The sequence below is a fragment of the Harpegnathos saltator genome, unplaced genomic scaffold, assembly GCF_003227715.2.
Source record: "Harpegnathos saltator strain DR-91 unplaced genomic scaffold, Hsal_v8.6 scaffold71, whole genome shotgun sequence".
Taxonomy (NCBI): domain Eukaryota; kingdom Metazoa; phylum Arthropoda; class Insecta; order Hymenoptera; family Formicidae; genus Harpegnathos; species Harpegnathos saltator.
Window position 1 is genome coordinate 1,429,166 of NW_020230549.1, and position 22,335 is coordinate 1,451,500.

Sequence of the window (22,335 nt, forward strand, 5' to 3'; positions counted from 1 at the left end):
TAGCGTAGCGCCCTTCGCCCTTCGTGAGCTGCGTGAGAGATCTCCGACGCGCGAATCGAGATCTCGAGCGCGCGCGCGCGCGCGCGCGAGCGAGACAGCGGCCGCGATTCGATGAAAATCACCGCTTCGAGAGAAAGTCGCGGCTCTCGAGGCGGCTTTCCAACGTTTCTCGCACTCGCACTCTTCTCACTCTCCTCTTGTCGTCGATGTGTATGTGTGTGTGTGTGTGTGTGTGTGTGTGTGTGTGTGAGCGGAGAGCTCACGGTTACCTCGCTTCACATCTCCGTCTACCGATTTTCAATGTGCGAGCGTTCGCCTCCGCGCGACGAGGAGGTGACGGCTACGACGTGTCCGAAAATCGGCCGTAGAACGCGAATGATCTAATATTGGACGTCTCGTCGGGCCGTTTCTCCCTCCTCCTCCCTCCCCTCGCGGCCACCTTGTGAGCACTCGACGACTAGCACGAGTCGTTCGGGGCGGACGGTAATTAATTCGGCATGCCGACCGCGGCGGGCTGTTTGTCAATCGGCGAAGCTCGCCCGCCGACGACACGTTTCCGCAACATCGCCGAGCCCGGCTTTTGCCGACGGAAACGGAGCAGCTTCGACGAACAACCTCGACGACAACACAAGCCTCCGCCTCTCCGGTATTACATATTCCGTCGTATTCTCGCGCCGCTTTCCCGCGCTTTGTCGCGGCCTTTGTCGTGATCCGCATCCCGCGCGCGCGGGAGGAAATTGTCGCGAGGACAGCCCGCCCCTTGCTGCCCCCGCCGCGCGCGCCCTCGACGCTCATCGATACAACCGAAAATTTTCCAAGCGGGCAAACGACGCGACAGGTTGCTCCCCGCAAGTCCGATCGATCGCGGAGACCGAAAAAGAGAGCGACAGACGTCACGCATTCGAAGCGCTCGTTCCTGAACGAACCATCCGTTAGACGAGCGTTTGGTTAATTCGTTTTTCTCTTCGGTCATCCTCTTGTCAGAGGGCCATATTTCTCCTCCTCCCGCCTCCCCCCCTCAAGCTTCTCCGCTGACCTCCCACGCTCCGGCCGAAACAATCGCGGTACAAACGTTTCCGTCCTTCCGCTCCATCCTCTTCTCTCTCTCTCTCTCTCTCTCTCTCTCTCTCTCTTTCTCTCTCTCCCCTCGCCCCTTTGCCAGGCGAGAAGTTTTCGCGAGGTAAAAAAAATGAAAGAAAGAATAATAAGGAAAGAGAGGCACGCCACGCTATATTCACGACGAAAGTTTACGGAATTTATCGCTCAAGTGTCGCCGCCGTGAGAAAATGTTCATTTTTCATTATACCGCGATACCCCCTTCTGCCCCTGAGAGGACCGGTGCCTTCCTGCCGCCGGCCTCTCCCCCTGCAGCCCTCGCCCGCATCCCGACACTCTCTAGCTGACGACTGTTTCGCAACGAGGGCAAAGGGGTTGATGGCGGCGGGAGGGACAAGAGGGTAGTGCGCGGAGGTAAATTCCAAATTATATTAATCGCCGAACAAGGGCGCGCGCGCGCGCGCACGCTCTCTCTCTCTCTCTCTCTCTCTCTCTCTCTCTCTCTCTCTCTCTTGACGGGCGAAATAATTAAAACAATACAGAACTTTCAGTTTATTCCGCGCAACGACGCACGAAATATTTATGCGCTGCGGCTTGCGCGCCCATCGCGCGGGACGTCCATTTGGAAGGACGGTGAACCGCAAAAAAATCACGAATAAAATTGTACATCGCGACATGCGAAGCCACGCTCACACGACTGCCGTGCCGCGGCGCTGGCCCTTGCGCGCACACTACTCGCCGGGGCATTTTTCCGCGTGTCGCGCATGTTAAGGGTGAAAAAGAAAAAGAAAAAGAGCGAAGAGGACGGGAAACAGGAGACGGTACCGGGCCCGTTATCCCGCGGTAAGCAAGCCGGCGACGTTGGAACCCGTTAGCGAAAGTTAACGAAGAGCTCTCGGATAATGAATCCTTGCGACGCGAGGCGAGGCGAACGCGAATGACCGGGCGAAGAAAAAACCTGCGCCGGAAGCGCGGAACGCCCGCGAATCGCAAAGCGCGTCGTCCGCTCGGCGCGGCGGGATTCGCTCGCGAAACGAGCGCCATACGCATATCGATCCGCGCCACCTGGTGGAATAAATTAACATCGCGGGGTAGTTAACTCGGGTGACGGTTAACGCGCACTTTTCGCCGCCGCGGCCATGCTCAAATTATGCATACGATCACAATCCTAGGAAAAGGAAGAGAAGGAGGAGGAGGAGGAGGAGGAGGAGAAGAAGAAAGAGAGCGGCTGCGAGGAGGAAGGGAATATCTTTATTCAAGTCCAGATTTCTCTTCCTTATCTCGCTGGCGGTGTGCAGTGAATACAAAAATCGCGTCGCGGATTTGCCACGTTTAGTAGCGACCAGTTACGCGCTCGCAAATTCGCACGCGCGTTTCCGCACTCGCGTCGCGACTTGCCGAGCTTTCGCGTGAGCTTCCGCGCGCGCGCGCGGGCGGTACATCGACGAGGGGAATTCCCGAGACGCGAGATTCTTCCGTATTTCTTGGACACGTGACGGCGGCTGTTAAGAGGAGAGAACAAAAGATGGGACACGAACGGACGGTGACGAGCACAACGGAGACGGTTGCTTCCGAAAGCCAGTCAGGATAAAATTAGAGCGGATTCGCGATTCCGAGAACGGCAGGCGCGACCGCGTGACTCGAGTTGGATGTTTTTAACTAATTCACCGATAATGACTCATATATGTGAGCGAAAAAAGAAGGCCGCAACTGGTATTGACTTACATATGAGCAGTATGAAATAGCTCTACCAATCTTCAATGGATTTACATCAAACTTGACGCACCTATATTTTTTGAGTCGCTGACTATGAATCAAATCAATCGGAATCAAATTTGAGAAATTTATAATGGCGAATCCATTATGGCGGCTCTTATATATTCGTCAATTTCGTCAATTTTTGAAGATTATTTATTAAGATTGATATCCCTCTTTGGTTTTATATGAAATCTTCCTTACAGAAGGTTTCTCGGATCGCTGGTGACGAACCCGGGGTCGAAATTTCAAAATTCAAGACGGCAAGTCCAAGTGACTAATTTTGTTATTACATTATGAGGAAGGTCGTATTCGATATATTTATGTGTTTCGGATTGCTGATAATAAATCCAGTCGAAATTGCAAAATCTGAAATAGTGGATTCAATATGGCGGTTTTTCGTGACCTCGACAAAAGCTTCGACATGTGCGAGCGAGCATCTGGGAAGCACGCGTTCTGCGGCGGATCGTGGCAGTAAATATTACGTTCTTTGAAAAATAGAGATTCGTTGACAAACACGCAAGGTCCTCTTCTTTCGGCGAAAATTTCATTAAAAAAACACACAGTTCGCCGCGGCTTCCCGCGGATTCGATGGCATTCCGCTCTTTTCTGTTTTCTTTCGTCCATCTCTTTCATACCGTCCGCTTGTTATTACATTGTCGGCAATGCCCTATAGTGCCAACATTTGCAATATCCGATGCAATGTATTATTTAAGTATGTAAACACACACAATGTTTTGTGTTTGGATTAATATAATTAATTCACACTGATTTGCGCGAGATGAAATTAATAAATAATCTTTAACTAATCTTTGTCGTAACGTTTGCTCATAATTGTAACGTTTATTGGTGTGTTTATCTTTCGGGACACGGCTTATATTCGTAACCGATGTCGCGCGAGAATCTCAACATTGAACATAAAACACATAGCTATGTTCTTACATAGCTATGAGATACGCGTCGGATTGGATATAATTTAATGGGCAATCGTACCAGTCGGACTTCATTATTCTCGATGCGTCGCGCATACGCGCTTCAGCCAAACACGCTGTAAATTTGAATGTTTGTGAAGCAAAATACAGAAAGACGAAGCACGTCGATTTTTCGCCTGTCTATCACACAATAAATTTTGTTGGACAATGTTTGTGTAATAAAATCCTATATTACGGCTGGGAATTCCCCACCGCAGAACACAACGGCTATATATTCACGCGGGAAGGATTTATCGTGTTTAAACGTTTTATCAATGCAAACGAAATGCTCGAAATAGCAGCGCCGAATAAATTGACACGCCGCGCGGTCGACTTAATTATTAATTATATTGTCACTGCGAGACGAGCCGGGAATAAGACAAAAGCACGTAAGTGTTTCTCCTCCACGGGGAGGTATCTCTCCGAGGCAACGATATCTCCGCATTGTCTTTACGAGGAGAAAAACACCTCCGCTTATATTTAATATTTATACAAGGAAAATATATCTTTTTTACAGCGTCTGCATAATCTATGTAAAGTCTACACGGAGAAAGCATCTCCGACGAGAAAACAAATTTTCCGCACTGCCAAGTGAAAGAAAAGCGTATTTGCACGTTATGTCTCGCGCTATCGCGAGCTATTTGAATCTTGCGCGCGGAGAGAGCCAGATGAGAGTGATTTTCTTAATTACGCTTCGAAAGAGCCGAGAGGTCACCTGGCACGCAGCCGCGCGGCAGCCGAGGACCACGGAATCCCGTCTCTTGCGGTTTCGCGCGCCGTGCAACGCGGAAAACATTCAGAGACGCAGGCAAGGTAAGGTAGATGCGAGTGTAATTCCGACTCGTCGTCGAATCGTTTTCACACGAGACGGAGAATCGCGCTCCGTTTCGCGATCGTTGCCGATCACGGCCGATCACGCCGCGCGATGGATCTTCGATTCCGCGACGTACTTTACGAGACGTAATTGCGAATAAACTGCTCCCTAACCTCCCCCTCCTCCTCCTTCTCTCGCCTGCTCCTACCATCCCCCTCTTCCCTCCCGTTGCAGCGCATACGCGTTTAGGGAAGTGTGCAACGCCAACAAAGAGCGGACAGCGAATAAACATTGCGGACACACTGGGCGCCGCCGCGTAAAGTAATCATGTTAATTGAAGAACTTGGGACGGTAATACATTAAGCGGGATGCGGAGGAAATTTTACGGTCGCCTACCCGGGAAAGGATACCGTAACACATGCTTACGTCCAATTTGCATAGCGCTCGCAGTACTTTAAATTACGTTAAAATGCATATTAAATGTATATTTTACGGAATTATCTTTTATACATGAACGCGAGCGCGCGCGAGGGTGCAACTAACGTATTATCCGGTAATCACATCTATCATTCTGTGCAACTCGCAATGCATAACACACGCGCACAATGTATAACACACACACACACACACACACACACACACATATACACACGCGCATGCACGCACGCACAATACAGAGCATACATAGACGATATATCTGCATGTAACGCATGATAATATAATTGTTGCGCGGGACAATTCTCTCTCGCGGACTACGTCGCGTTTTATTCGGCGGGGATGGCAGATGGGGGACGCTATCAAATTTCTGTGGCTTTGCACTCTGTGATTTTGCGGGAGAGCAACGGTAATATTTGTCTTATTGCTATTTACACTGTTCTCCGTGTAGTTGCCGCTACACGCTGTAATTTTCTGTTTTCTTTCCTCCTCCCTCGCTCTCTCTCTCTCTCTCTCTCTCTCTCTCTCACTCACTCCCTCACTCACTCGACTCCTTTTTTTAATTTTACAGCCGCGCATTTTCTCCTCCCTACTTTCGGAGAGAGGCGTTCTTTTCAAATTCTCCTGCAAAGGGAAGCACCGTGACTTCGCTCTTATTAGCGAAGCTTCTCGTCTCTTTACGATTCGCCGGGACTTTTATGCTCGCTCGTTAAACACGAGAGTTATATCGAAATTAATAGGTGGCGCTTAATTATTGGCTGTGTCATAGAAACAAGAGTGTAAATGTTCAAGGGGGCGAGGATCACGCGCGGAGAGAGAAGGAAGAGACTGGTTGTAATCAGCGTGACACGATGACGAAACTAGACAGCGTTTTCATCGGGGGAATCTCCGGGCTTTTACGAGCGAAATTCAAAGTCGCGTCATATTGTCAGGTCCGCGTCGGTCTTCTTCCTCCGTGCATATTTCTAAAGGGGGACGCGAAATTTCCGATTCATTCGTAGGAAATTTCATACGAACCAGAGTGCTTTCCATCCGTCTGAACCGAGACGCACCCGATCGTATGATCGCGTTGATTCGCGTTAATCCGGCCAATCTCTTTTCCAAGTGTATACAGATCGAATATAGTCGGACATTCGCGACTCGGTGTCGCGGCGCGGCGCGGCGCGGCGCGGTTACGGCCGGCCGGAAATTCGCGAGACGCTTCGACGCTCCGGCAAATATGTTCTCTCTTCGTTCGAGCACACTCGATCGGCCGTAAGATGAGTTTTATGCGAAAAAGCCCCCAGCGTGGATTCGGCACGCGGATCGTTTTATCGTCGCGTGCATTCCCGGCCCGTCGATTACCATAAGCGGTAGCGATACTGCCGGGGAATAGCGATAGTTAGTTCCGAAGAAAACACAACGCTCAACGATCCGATCCCAAAGCGACGTAAGTTAAATCGACTTTGGTTACGGGCGCGATGCGCATCGACTGACGCATCGGGCATGCCGCATCGCTCCACCGAAAACTTGCTTGCTCTCTCCGCGAGTTAACTTTCGCGAGGAATTATCGCGTTATTATTTATACAAAGGGGATCTTGCGATCTCGCGCTGAGAGCTGACAAGCACCGGCTATCACGCGTCCCTGCGAGACGAGAACTTCGCCAGTGGGAAAATATTTCACGGACTTTCCGAGACACGCAGCCACCGCAGCTGCAGCCGCAGCCGCCGCCGTTGCGTTTTAACACGACACGGAAACGATAGAACCGACTCTTTCTCCTCCCCTCCCCCCCCCTCTCTCTCTCTCTCTCTCTTTCTTTCTTTGCTGGAACGAGCTACTTATTTTCACTCAACTTCCGGAGTACAATCGTCAACGGACCTCACGGAACGAATCTCTCGCGTATTCACTACGCGGGATTATTCCTCGAATTATAGGTACGTCCGCGAAAATGCCGCCTTGTCGTTGCCGAGTTACCGAAGGAGCACCGTTGTCTCCACTTCTACGTTCCTTAAAGCGACAAAACGACGTAGCCTCGGCGAAGTTATGATTAGCTCCGGTAGTCTCGCGACTACGAGATGTCGTATGTATGTCTTGAAACTTCCGTACTTGCCTCCACCCGCACGTCCGGCATTCGCGATTGTCGCGAGCGAATATTCCCGGCCGCCCGTCACCCCGCAGCGCATCGGACGAGTCCGCGAATAATACAGCGAATTGTCCGATCGCGTAGTTGTTTTATGACGCGGACGTAGGAGATGTTTATCCGATAACGCGGCAAAGTGTATCGCGCGATTGGGATGTATTCGTAGCGAAACCCAAAGGAGGAGAATCAATACGGGCCTTTCTTTGCCCTCGCGGAATTTTCAGAAAACTATTTTTTCCTTTGTATCCTTATGATCATTAGGAATATGAGAAATAATCATTGGGAATGAGAGGAAACTCGATCCATACAGCCAAAATCATGTATGTTTCAAGGCTAAAATGACGTTAACACGCAATGACAGAGAAGTATAATGAGCGAAAATATTTTATTGGTGCACTTATTAGTCGTGGAAAGGGTTTGGACACCATAGTGACATATCTAGGCTAATAATCAATTCCGGCTTTGTGGATCGAGATTTTCTTTACCTAATCGTTATTTTTGATATTTCCGATGATCATGCAAAAAAATTGTTTCCTGAAAATCCCGTAGGTACAGAAAAACGTTCCTTACACTAGGAAAAATGTGTTGTTGCGTGAACCAAAATTTTGTTGTAACAAACAAAATAATTTGGTTAAAATATGTCCAACAAAAGTTCTGTTTAGTTCTTGCAAACAAATATCTTGTTTGATTACGGTTTGTTCGTATAACGTAATACTTTTGTTATAGCAACCAAAAAGCTTTAAAGCTAAATGAATTTTGTTAAAAATACTACAATTTTTCTTAATATATAAAATCTAAATTGTAGTGCACAGAAAGACAAAATAGTATCCATTGGGCATTATTTTAGTTTATGTAAAATAATATTTCGTTATTGTGTGATCTTTATGGATGAAATTACTAAGATGCTTTAATTTTTGTATATAAAGTCTAAGAACAAAATCATTTGGTTGAGAGAACAAAGTTTAGTTGAGACAACTAAATATATTTTGTTATATAAAACAAGATATTTGGTTGCTATCAAAAAATGCTTCAACTAAACAGTCTTGTTAGAGATACTAAATTTTTTTCCCTAGTGTACATGTCGCGGCAATTAATCGTCTGTTCGGATGTCTTTTCAGTAGGAAAATTACTTTCAACTCTGCAGCAGTAGGAAAATTTGCACCAAACGTAGAGTAATTTCCCGTACCATCTCCAAAAGTTCCCGATAATAGCATATTCTAGTCGGAGAAGCTACTGTATGTGTGGTACCTCCTTGCTGTAAGAGTGTTGACACATTCACCGCCAAGCGTACTTCAGCTGACTTCTCGTACACCCCGATTGTCTTAACAAGATTCATACGCGTGATATGTGCACCGTAGTCATTTTGAAAACTTTAACAAGTCAAAATATTAACCCTTAGAGGCTACCATGGTTGAAATTTCCCCAAATGGATATTTGGATTTTATTAAACGTCAAATTTAAAAATTATTCGCCGCAGACAATAACTTCTCTGCTTTTCCTCTGATACTCAATAATAATGGAACATTTTGCATTTGTGTGACTTTTCCGATTTCTAAAATAAAAAAATACACCGGCACGAAGTCTCATCCTTGATGATGTCATTAACGCGACTTTCTTTGATGATAGATTTTACAGGTTAATCCGTCTTGCCTTTCCTGTCACGCTTTTCCATCCTTGTCGAACGTGCTTCCGATCTCATAAATGTAAATAATTGCATGTTACACCTGTTCCAACACGTTCATCGAGGTCAGCGGCGTAAATGTGTTAACATCCTCCGGAAAAATTCTCCCCGTGCACCTGTTGTCGCAAAAAAAAGAAAAACTCAACACCTTCTCGACCGCGAGCGTCGAGCGCGACGTATCCGGTCTCTCTCTCTCTCTCTCTCTCTCGACTTGGAAGTCATTTCTGCTTTTTTTCTCCACACAATTCCGAATCGTCGATTGCAATTTCGTAATTTTCGATTCTAACTCTACGCTTTACACGCCGCCGCCAACGGATCGCGTACGCGCATGACGCCGATGTAATTACTCTTTCCGCGTCCACATCAACGAAGCAATATCCGTTTCGCACAAAAATCGCACATGCACGAAAAAACAAACAAACACAACACGACCCACGGGGAGAATTGGCCGAATAAACGGCCGTGGTGGCGAACGCGTCAATATATATCTGATTACTTCGAACCTTTTCGACACTCTCGACAATTGAGATTAACGGTCGAAAGTTATCGCGGCGAATTAACGTAAATTCACCGCGATGGGAACGCGCTTACGGGGGAAGGGGGAGAGGGAGGGGGAGAATCGCGCGCGCGCGAGATTGTTTCGCGCGTCGCGTGAACGGACGCGCCCCTTTTAGGACACCAACTCGAAGAATAACCCGATACCTCCGCGAATTGCTGGTTTACAGAGCTACTGCAGCAACCCCCCTCCCCCGTGTACTCCTCTGCCTACCCCGCAGTTTGATTTATTCTTACGTTACGTGTAAGAGATAACGCCCGTAACTGCGCTATTGCTTCCTTAATCGCGCCGACGATTATGGCGTTTGCTTAATTTCATGCGCGGCGCGATGGAACTGGGCTAAGGTGTTGCTTCTGTTACTTGGAAAGTGTATATTTCAACGTCGTTGCGCAGAGCGCAGCCGGTGGGCAGCCATTTGCAAGCTTACCGAGTAGTCTATACGGTTCAGGAATAGCGAAACAAGTATTTATAACCCGCAGCCGGTATGGCACTGCCGCCTCTACGTAGGAGAGAAACGGAGAGGAAGGAAGAAAGAGACAAGGACTAACGGTGAGAATGAAGGAGCGGCGGCGACGGCGGCGGCGTCGTAACTGGAAGATAAATTGGGGGAGCGAGGGAGTTTACTTCCGCATAAGCAGCTCGCGCAATTAACGGCCGCGCGCGAAAGAACGCGCCGGAAAGATTTCGGCGGCCGAGCGAAATGCGGCCGCCCTTCGTTTCGCCGCCACTTGCGCGCATAAAAGCGCGCGAATACAATCGGTGGTCGTAAGTCGATCCCTTCCGGCCGGCCGAAGGAAAGGAAATCGCCGCGGCGATTTCACACAAGGGGAGGATTTTTCAAGGGCAGGATATTTACCCTCAGATATCGCTCCGAGCTAACTTTTTTTCGTTTATAGCAAGGTATATGGCGAAAATTGATCTGTTTTATCGTAATATTGTCACTGCTGCGCTCGGAAAAAAATTTAGTATCTCTGACAAGACTGTTTAGTTGAGGCATTTTTTAATAGCAACCAAATATCTTGTTTTATATAACAAAATATTTAGTTGTCTCAACTAAATATATTTTTCTGCTTTGTTCTCTGGACCAAATGCTTTTGTTCTTAGACTTTGTACAATAAAAATTAAGCATTTTAGTTATTTTATCCACAAAAATTACACAATAACGAAATATTATTTTTACATAAACTAAAATAATGCCCAATGGATATTATTTTCGTCTTTCTGTGCAGTAAAATTTAGATTTTATATATTAAGAAAAAAATTATAGTATTTTTAACAAAATTCATTTAGCTTTAAAGCTTTTTCGTTGCTATTAACAAAAGTATTACGTTATACGAACAAACCGTAATCAAACAAGACATTTGTTTACAGGAGCTAAACAATTTTGTTGGGCATATTTTTACCAAATTATTTCGTTGTTACAACTAAATTTTGGTTCACGCAACAATACATTTTTCCTAGCGCGATAGTGTGAATAAAAACGCCTATAAAATTAGTATTGTCAGTGTGGTTACGTTTTTTAATAGGACCGAAAATTCGCATGAAGTGAAGTTTCACCGTTGAGGGTTAACATCTCTCCGTACGCCGAGAAAGCACCGAGCTAACTCGTCTAACTGGGATACACCCGGATCGTATCGGAGACTTTACGAAGATAGTATGGAAAAGTATTCCCGCGCATGGTATAAAGTTTCATGTTGTCCAGTTAAAAAAAAAAAGAATACCCGAGAACAAAGTATTAGTTAACCGTGGAAAACTTCCGCACCTTCGTATGGATATATCCCCGTTACGCGATACGGCATGGTGTGTTATTCAATAAAAAATGTTCACGCGCACTGTGTTCGCGTCTATTCTATTCAAGAGAAATCAAGAGGAACGGTCCGATTAACCTTTTCAGCGCGAGCGTCGATTACCGGCCGGCCGGCGGCCGCTCGCTTTTCTTTGTATTGTTATTAATCGATTCGTATCTGAAAATAATCTTCCATTGTTCGCCGGTACAGCAAGTCTTACGCACAATATAATATATAATATAATTATGTTACGTATATATGATACAATAATAAAACAATATAATTATTGTTATATTAATTAAGAAGGGAAAACGCGCAGCGCACGGAGATATATTTGGCACACAAGTACCGCCGTCGCGACGGTCACCGTCGGCCACTGGCTAACTTCACGCGGCAAGTAGCCGTCGCACTAAAAGGATTAAGACCGCGCGCGCGCGCGCGCGGGACGATACGGACGACCAGCCGAGAAGTAGCGAAAACTCAGAATAGAATAGAATAAGAATACAATGGAGGCAAGAGCCCGAGAGAACGTCGCCGCTTTTCGAGCCTCGAGTCGCGTCTTGAACTCGGAGACGGCGCACGCGGTGCGCCAGCGCGAGCGCTCGCGTCTCGCCGTGAAACGTCAAAGTGATGGCGCCAACGCGACCGACCCTGCGCCGAATCAACTCGCACGGGCCCTTCGCTTACAGCCGTTAAATTGCCAGACGCGGTTCCCTGTCGGGATGCACGTGCGCTTAGACCTACAACGCGTTTAACCCGGAGGTGTCAAGTTATGGCGCGACGCGACGACTTTGCGCGACATGCGTTTCTTCGCGGGTCTGATATTCGTCGCTGCGAGCAGGACAAGCGAACAGGAGAAGCACCGGAAGCTCGCTTTCTCTCTCTCTCTCTCTCTCTCTCCTCTTTAAGCCCGAGATAAAGGTGGCGAATGTCAGTCCGCTCGGAGCTTCCTGGTGATGACACGCGTTGCACGTGATGCATTCGCCGTGCGCGGCGGAAGTAAATACGCCTATTGAATATTCAAGCAGACGACAATACTCCATGTTCATAAAACAGAATGAAGCCGCGCGCTCCCACCACCACCGTCGCCTCCGTCGCCGCCGCCGCCGCCGCCGTCGTTGTCGTCGTCGTCGTCGTCGTCGTCGTCGTCGTCGTCGTCGTCGTCGTCGTCGTCGTCGTCGTCGTCGTCGTCGTCGTCGTCGTCGTCGTCGTCGCTGCTGTGCAGCCGTATCGATGTCTTCATTATGTATACGACAGGGCTGATAGTAAAATAGACTGTCAAACTTCGCAGGCGTGTCGCAATCGATCAATTTCGTATCGATCGATTTCATCTCATCGGACACGCCGAGATACATGACGTCGATAGCTCTTGAATTATAAGCCGCTTCAGACGTAGAAATAAATAACGTAGCAGTATCTGCTCGCAGCTCGCCCGACCTCGAGTGCATTTTAATGGACTTTCTAACCAGCCGGGGATATCGCGACTGCGCGGGCTTGGAAGATCGCGGGGAACAGCGCGTGGTGTCCGATGAAGTTTCCGCCGAGGACGAATCGATGCCAAATTGGCTGTAGGATACGTCGACAGAATTCGGCGATTTATGCACTCGGCATCCCGTCGTCGTTGTCTTGCATACGGCGAGAAACGCGCCGCGCGCCGCGTCCGTCGATTTTTACATCGTCCACAGTTGCTTTGTTTTTATTCGTGCGGCTCTTCGCGGGGCTAACGTTAAACAATCGACTTGACAGTTCGATTACACGCGCGGATACGCTCGCGTAAATACAACGTTATTAAAATATGGCGGCGGCGCTATATATCGCCGGGGCCGGGCGAAATGTCAAAAGCGTGACGGTTATTCCGTCGAATTGATTTGATTTCGGTTGCAAATTTTATTAGTAGCCCCAAAAAAATCAATCTCCATATTTTTCCTCTGTTTCTTCCCCCTCTCTCTCTCTCTCTCTCTCACCCTTTCTCTCTTTCTCTCTCTTCTATTTTTAACGAGTTCTGTTGACATTTCGCGAGAGTGACGTCATCAGAGGGAGGGAGAGAGAGAGAGAGAGAGGGAGGGAGCTGCAAAACGACCACCGTGAGGTACGATGCGCTTTCCCGTGAAAAACTCCGACGCGACGTAAAGGCTCGATGATTAAGAAATAAAGAGAAAACAGACAAAGGCCGAGATGCAGTGCGGGGGTGAGCGAGGGAGGTGGATAAATTTCAAGGCGACCGCCCAAAGGGCCGACGGCACGAAGCGTGAACGTGCTTCGATCTTTATTTAGATGATCCTCAACCCCTCCGGAGAATACGGAAGAGCGCGCAGTCGAGCTCGCTCGTTCACTCGCTCGCTCGCTCGCGCGCTCACTCGCACGCGCGCTCTTCCGTATTCTCCCTGCGAGAGCTCGAGGATGATTTAAATAAAGATCGAAACATAGCCGCGCTGCGTGCTTCGCGCACGTCAACCCCTCCGGGCGATCGCTGAAATTTACTTACGTCGCGCCATCGCCGCGTCATCTGTTTCGGCTCTCATTGGCCTTTATATATAATATATATAAAGATATCTATATATATATATACACACACACACACACACACACATATATATTTCCGGTATCCTTCATCCTCCTCTCGTTCCTCTCTCTTGTTCCTTCAATTATCGAGCCCTTGGCGAGAGGAGGAACTTTTCTGCGGAAGGAAAAATATTTTCTAGAGATCCCTCCCCCCTCCCTCCCCCGACGGAGTTGTTGCTCCAGGGAGACACTTGGAAGAGGGGATAGGGAGCACAGCCAGAGGCTTCCGTTTATTTTTTAATCATCGAGCGGTCGAGCGTTCAATCACCCCACGGAATTCGGTACGTCTTGTGCGTCACGGATGGCCTGAAATAATTCGGTCCCATCCTGATTTAATTCCGGCCCACTGCGTGTGTGTGTGTATGTGTGTGTGTGTGTGTGTGTTTGCGGATGTGGATGTCGCTTCTCTCGAAGCAGCACTGACGACCGGACAGTAATGGCGGCGACGATGGAGGAAGAAGAGGAGGAGGAGGAGGAGGAGAAAGAGGAGGAGGAGGAGACGGGATGCGCTGTCCTTTGCTTGTTGTCAGAGACAATATAGTTAGGAGTCATCGCGACCCACTTCTGTCCAGCCACCGGTGGTGCTTGGAAACGGAATCGAGAAACGGTACCGTCTTCTGGCTCCTCTAGTTATTACGTACGACCGTCGCAGCAAGGAGAAAAGTCAGCTCGCTCGTGCTCTCGTGTATCGGTTCCGAGATTAAATATCGCCCCGCTATCCCGATGGCCGAACGTCACGTAATCTCCGCGATTTCGCCTTGTTTCTTTCCGCTCCCCCTTTTTTCTATTATTTCTCGCCCCGGTTATGAGAGACAGCGCGCCTTGAAAATATTTACGCCTCGTTCTGTGGCATCCGCGCGCGTTCGCGTCTGAGGACGAAATGTTCCACCGATCGAGTCTCGTGTGTAATTTCCGCCATTTTGTCGCGGTGGACGACAGACTTCCCGTTCTGAGCGGGGTCTACATTTGGTCGCAGCATCGTAGAATTCGACAGCATCATTGTGTCGTAATTGCTTGCGGTGCCGACTGTCTACGTAGCGTCGCCTGTATATGTCGCCTGTCGTGCGTGCTATGCCGACCAATCAGCGATAAGAATGACAATAACGCGCGCCAAGGTAGTATAATTCTGTTCGCTCGAAAACGGAAGAAATCGCAGTGCGAAGATGTATGCTTTCGATGGTGGCTAAGAGCGCTGTTTGTGCCGCCTAGTTTTAAAGCCGATCGACGTCGTGCGATCCGTCGAAGATGGTGGATGAAAAAATGGTCAGGTGTGTCACTGGACAGGTGTCATAATGTGAAGGGATTTCACTTGCTACTGTTTCCGCTAAGCGAATATCACAGACCACAAAGAGTTTCTCTCGCGTTATCAAGGGCGTTATCTCAGCGGTTTAATGATTTACTTGGACGAATCGAGCCATTTCTTCCTTGCGGTGATTTTCTATCTTGTGACATTCCAAAATTCTTCTTCTTCATAAGGATTCATTTTCTTGCAAGGCAACTTAAACAATCCTACGATTATTCGTGAACTTTTTCTACTTTTACTTTTACTATTATTCACAAAACTTTTACTGTCATTCATAAACGATTATTCATAAACTATTTTACGAATTTTATGAATGTATACATAACAGACGGTTAAACGATTAAGTCCACAAACATACCATTTTTAAGGCAATTCGACTCTAGCTCGACGCTGACTGGTCGTTGCAGCAATCTTAATGTCGCAGGATCGCAGAAGTTTCGGTTTGCTTGAACTTCTGCAACGACCCGCTACGACGAATCCTACGACGCTCGCGATGCTTGCGATACTACGATACGATCCCACTGCAGACTCCGTTTTAAACTGTCCATACTCGTTCTCACATCGCGGCTGTGAGTCTAGGTACGTGAGGTAGGTAGCATGATAATTTCCATATTTTCCCGCGTTTTTCCGCGTTTAACCTGCTCGATATGGCGCTTGTCCATTGTCGCACAGCGTTACTGGACAGCCGAGAGCAAGCGCGAGATACTTTCACATGTACGTGTTTTCTAATGAAGTATTATAATTGTGTATAATTTATTATGTAATACATAATGTAATAATAAAAAAGAAAATAAATCCGAAAGTTCAGTTTACAAAATTACAAATTATATTATTGGTATATTAAGCGTATCGATTAATTGTGCGGGTTGACGATGAACGGATTGCTTCGAAAGATGAGTCCTTTTTCTACCGTGGGAAAAGTCGTAACAAGGGTGGTGGTGGTGTGAAATGTTTTGATTGAAATAATATAAATAATAAATGACAAGTAATAAACAATCATCGTTGAAATTAACCGGAACATCGAATAACCACGATAAAAATATACATATATGTGAACATATTAAACCGATATACGAATTTTCCGCATTCGCGTAATATTTGCCGATGGCTCCGATATTTAGCCGCCGGTCATTTCACCGCACGTAAAATTATTATAAAACTCCGCGTGCACGTGTACGTGTATATACGCGTGGTTCGTGCATATATATACTGTGCACACACATACACGCGCGTATGCACGACAGAGACAGGTTTATATAATTCGACGTTCGCGTCAATAACCGTCGCTGTAACAGAAGACAATAAGATAAATCGACGAGTTGTGTTTCCGTCCTTCGTTGGCCTACTTTCCGGCTGCGGGACGTCAATAGCTAAGTGCAAGTCGGAATGAAATCTCCGTCCTATTTTGTGCCGCCCTTCCCCTTCGGCTCCCCCAGCCCCCACCCCGCCTTTATCCTCGTTTGCAGCGTCCCATTTTTTCTTTCTATATCCGATCCGCGCCGGCACACAAGACCTCTCCTACTTCCGTTTGCTTCCTTCTCTTGCGAACGGAAGAGACAGTTCGAGGACGGGAAGATAATTTCGGATGAATAATAGACGAGGCATATCCCAAATGATATCGCGCGCGGTATATAACTGCGAGAGATATCAGCCCGCTCTTTATTTTTATTTTATTCATGCACGCTCCTTTGTCCTATCCGCGCGTGGAAGAAATACCGAAGCCGTGAGTAACGATATTCTCTCGCGCCGTTATTTGCGAAACGGGAGTTTTTCTTCTCATATTATTCAACTTTGACGCGCGTGCGCGCGCGCGCGCGCAAAATGCGGCGCTGTTTTAAATGAAAGACGTCCTATTTGCACTTCAATATTCCACGTTTCTACATAAATCCGCGGTGTCTTTTTCAGATACGCTTTTTACACATCCGCAGTATCGCTTGGACGGCCCGGGGATTTTCTCATAATACGCATACGTACGGCTCCGTCGCGCGCGGGGAAAGATTAATTACAGCGATACACGGAAATAATATTGCAAGTAAAGTCGAATCTTGTCGGCGTTGTCGCGTCACCGCCGCCGCTGCCGCTGTCGCAACAAAGCGCCGAGTACACCATGACGAGAGAACGGACGCATACACATATTCCTTTCCAATATTTCAATGCTCCTCTTACCCGCTCATTTTTTTCCAATCGCCCCGACTCTCAGCCGGTAATCCCGCCGTAATGGATGTTACGTGAAAATGACTCGCGCGAGCCTTAAACCGGAATAACGAGATTACGCGAATCTCCTCCGTGCTAAGTGTTGTATAAGTCATTCTTAATCGCCCAAAAATTGGGGTCGAGATAAAGTAGTGCAATATCCGCGGCCATCTTGTCTCGACTCCCGAGAAGGTAATATGATTTTTTCATCGTCTACGGTAATATCGGTCTGATGGACCGCCGGCGTTAATTCCTGCCGGTTTCCCGCTCGCGGAAATAATCGCCCGGAAATTTCGGTCTTATAATCGCAGACTCTCGCGTCGGAATTAACGAATATCGATTAACGACGAGACTCGACGAGGCTCCAATGTTATCGACCTGCTGTTCACCGTCGTCGGATGATGAGCTGCGCGCAAGTCGCAAGTAAGACGCGATCCTCTCGTTGATGGAATCGCGCCGGGTTAGTTGGCTCGCGAATCACTCGAAATCGACGAGAAGGCTCGCGCGCGCGCCGCGATATCGAAATAAACGTTACCTCGCGTACGAGAAGGTTAATTATCGAAGAGCCGACGGTGCTTTTGTACGTCGCCGTCAAAAGCGCGAGTTAAAAGGTTATTGACAAAAGAAGTTTCATAAACAGAGCTTATTTTCCCGACGTAGTGTACATTACAAAAAATGTTATATTGTACAATACAATACAATACATGCGAACAGTGCACTCCCACTCCGAGAAAGACCTAATCCAACTTGTACATATTTGCACATGGTTGAGTGTTGTTGAAAAAGTCTCCATAAAAGATATTTTATTGAAAAGTTATGCACGATAATATATAGAACAGATTAGGTTAGGTTAGGTTAGGTTAGATTTCTTTCGCGAAGGGACTGTCACTCACATACACTGTTTAACATTTTTATACACCTGCTAATAATGGAGGTAAGAGTATCCGTAATGGAATACTTTCGTCACTACAAGCCGCCACATTGAATCCGCCATTTTAGATTTTGTAATTTCGACCGGGTTCATCATCGGCAACTCGAAAAATATGAATATATCGAATACGATCTACTCTGCGATGGAATAACAAAATTAGTCGCTTGGAGTCGCCATATTGGATCTGCCATCTTGAATCTTGAAATTTCGACCCTGAGTTCGTCACCGAAGAGATCCGAAAAATCCTTTGTAACAAAGATTTCATACAAAACCAAATAGGGGTATCAATCCTATATAATAAATAATTTTCAAAAACTAACGAAGTTGAGTATACAAACGCCGCCATAACGGATCCGTCATTGTGAATGTCTCAAATTTGATTCCGGATCCTTAGTCAGCGATCCCATAAAACATGGGTTGATGCAAATCCGTTGAAAAGTGGCAGAGTTATTCACGGTGCTCATATATGAGTCATCACCGGTGAACTGGTTAGCAGCGGCTGCTTCCATTACCGCGTTGCATTCCGCGCCCACGGAGAGGCAGCATCGTCGTCGTCGTCGTCGTCGTCGTCGTCGCAAGTGCGGCAAGTCGGATTTGGCGTCGCGGCGAATTGCGCGCAACAGATTTCGCAGCGGAATCTCGCTTACACCGGCGAAAATCACCGGGACGTAAGACGAAGGAGGAAGGCCGGCGCGGCCGGGGTGCGTTTCCGCTGGGAGAAACTCTCAGTGTGAGCACTCGCTGATAATTATCGGCGAAACGCTGTCTCCCTTTTGCTGATTCAATCGGAATGCATTTTTACTGATTCACTTTGAGAGAGAGAGAGAGAGAGAGAGAGAGAGAGAGAGAGAGAGAGAATAATACTGTGTCCGCGCGCAACTACACGGAGAGATTGCACGATGAAGCGGAGTGTATAGACTTTAGCGTTTGTATCGAGTATCGCAAGAAGAAGCATCCGAGAGTGCAATTCGTCGGATGACTTTTCGCGAACTTGAGATGTTGCGGATCGATCTCGCCGCGCGTGTCGTGTTTCGCCAGCGAAAATTCAACCGGACGACAGTGCGCCGCGAATTAACCAACGTTAATTATTCTTACAAGACTTGCCCCGGCGTTGTGTTGCTTCTCTTCTTGTACCGCGCCAACGCGTACGCGTTCTCTCTTTCTCCTCTTTCAGCCGCAACGAGGGAGAAGGGGCGAAATACGGGGCGGGGAGTTGAAAAGCGCGAAAGAACCGAATTTATCTTTGGCTGGGACTTACGCGACGTGCAATTAACAGCGAAAGCTCCGATAAAGAGACGTAATATGCGCAAACAATCGAGAAGCTACGCGAACGCGAGACGCGCGCGCGCGCGCGGAAGCTTCCTCCGCTAATGGATATAAAACAACCGCGTCGTCCCCTGAGCCGAGAAATAGAAGGCGGAAATGGTGTAGAGAGAGAGAGAGAGAGAGAGAGAGAGAGAGAGAGAGAGAGAGAGAGAGAGAGAGAGAGGAGAGGAGGGGGAGGAAGAACGAGAAGACGAAAAGTGAATTCGATAAGGCGAATTAGGTGCGTCGAGTGCGCGAGCGACCGCGCGCTCGACGATGGAACGAGAGGCGGGAAGGAAGGCGGACACAAAGCTCTACATCCGAGAATGGAGTTAGATTAATTTATAAACTCAGCGAGAGAAAGAAGCAAGAAAGGGGCGGGCGAGAAATGGATGGGCGAAAATAAGGAAGATTCGCGAGGTATGAGAGCAGGAAGGAAGGTGTACATCGCCGTCGGTGTTCGCGCGCGCGCGCGCGCGCGCGACAAAAGGATATTTCACACTAGCCTCGTTTATCGCGCCCATCGTCCACCTCTTCCTCGTTGTCATCGTCGTCGAAGGCCGACGTCGAAATTAAAGGTAATTCGAAACCGCATCGATCGGCTGGCCAAGCGGAGGCTACCGAAGATGTGCCGGAAGCGCGTCCATAAAAATTTCCCGGCAGACGGGGCGAGCGTTTGCCGCCCTTATTGTTTGCCCAACACCGTCCACGTCCGCGACGTCGTCGCCCGACGTGGCGATCGTGACGCCGCATCCCTCCGAGCTCGTGTCGGGCGATACGCAGAATTAGGCAGAAGAGCGCCAATCCTGCGCGATAATTTGGCGCGTGCGGCGTGCGGCAAACCGTTCGAGGATTCGCGCGACGCTTGTAAACCTGATTTTACGATCTGCCGGGGGGATCTTTGACGAACGCGCGGCTTCGCGTCCCGAATTCGCTCGTCCATTGCGAATGGTATCACACTGAATTAGACAGCGAGTTCTGCTCGCAAGGCTGCGCGAGATCGTTCCGCGCGATACGCGACGTGTATATCTACCGAGGATACATGATTTTATGATCTGCCATATATTTCTTTTTCTCTCTTTCTCTTTTACGAGTGCGGCTTTGTCCCGCGCAGAATTACATCGTGGATTATAGCGACGCGACGCAGGCGGCTTAAAGCGGACTGAAAGGATGTAAAAGCGCGGGTAAAAATTTAAATAATGTCGAAGTGGCCTGAAAATTGCATTCTGATCGGATAGCTTGCCGAGAGAGAGAGAGAGAGAGACCAGCGACAGTCGTCGTTTCTGGCATTCGACATTTTCTTGGCCTGTTATATCCGATGTTTGCAAAGTATTCGGATAACCCGTGGAAGTTGCGCGCGCGATTCCGCGCGAGGTATTTCTCAGATGTACCAGTTATTACTTCTGTTTCCTCCCCTTTTTTTCCCTTCCGTTAAATTTACGATGCTCGCGCATATTTCCTCGCCCCGGTGAATACCTTTTCGAATCAGCAAAGTGTTACAAATGGTATTCACATCTACTTCCGCGCTAACTTTCTCCGCCGCCGCCGCCGGCTGCTCGTTCTCGCCCGTCCGCATGAGAATCGAATAAATTCTCGATAAATGAATCGCCAACGTGTAAAAATCGCTCTCTCTCTCTCTCTCTCTCTCTCGCTGTTTACCGCGCGCGTGCTCTCTCTCTCTCTCTCTCTCCTCTCTCCCTTTTTCTCTCCTTTAGTCACCCTCGCGAAGGTCAAATAATAATACGGACGGCTCCGTCGACCGAGTCAGCGTCCAGTTTTTCAGACAGATAATGTATGTTATCGTCCGCCATATATTATCACGTGCCATGCAAATGTACACTCGAGTTCCCATCTTCGTCCTCGCCTCCTTCGAGCGCGACGTAGACTCGTGCGCCTTCGTCCTTCCGATAACCTCGCACGCGGAGACTCCCTCTCCTCCCCTCCCCTCCCTTCAGCAGGCGCGCCCGCACTCGCGTTAAAAAAAAACATTATTATTATCTTTAATTATTTTATTATTTATGCACACGTGCGCGTACGCGTATGCACAGTTACGCGAAAGAACAGCGCGATCGAGCACACGCGCGAAAAGACACGAGTCGATATTTCAGTCACGGCTTTTTAATCCTGCCAAATGCCGTCCGACGTGGAAGAATCAATAGAGAATCTCGAGACACAGCGTTATATACAGGGCTATTGTTCTACTTCCATGCGCTGCAAGTGTTTACTCGCTGCAGTCTTCTCTTCATGCTGAAGCATCTTAAGTGAGTCCTTCTTTAACACGTTCGCTGCTGCGCGCTTCAATGGGGAGCTCGCTACAGTCGACGCTCTATATTTTTCGCGTCTGTACTTAATATAGCGTGTGTTCGCATGAATGCACGCGCGAAATGTGATCAACCGGCTTACCGGTGGAGCCGGAATCAACGTTTTATGCCGAAACTGACGAGAACGAGTAATTTCGTGGAAGCTTCAACGCAGAAGCTTATCTATAAGGATTGTTTTAGGTCGCTGATGAATCCAGGGTCGAAATTTCAAGATTCTAAATAGCGGATCCAATATGGCTTCGGATAGCCAATTCCATTATGGATATACGTATCAAACTCGGTATGCTCTTCTGGTCGCAGATAACGACTGCCATTAATCCGAAATTTCCACCGGAGCCTTTCGGCAAGGAAGTAGTTTCCTTCAATATATTTCACTCGCTAATAATAGAGGTAAGTTAATAAAAGTGATGCTGATATCATTCTGATATCAGCAAAGCCAATATACATGAACACATCGAATACGATCTTCTTCACAATGGAATAACAAAATTAGTCGCTTGGAACCGCCATGTTGGATCTGTCATCCTGAATTTTGAAAGCCCAAT

The 22,335-nt window shown here is 47.9% G+C and overlaps 1 protein-coding gene across 3 annotated transcripts in view; it reads right to left on the minus strand.

Annotated features, from left to right (window-relative positions):
- Nucleotides 1-22,335, minus strand: part of LOC105191903 (uncharacterized) — a 193,197-nt gene that overhangs the window by 23,467 nt on the left and 147,395 nt on the right. The gene's annotated exons all lie outside the window — the stretch shown is intronic.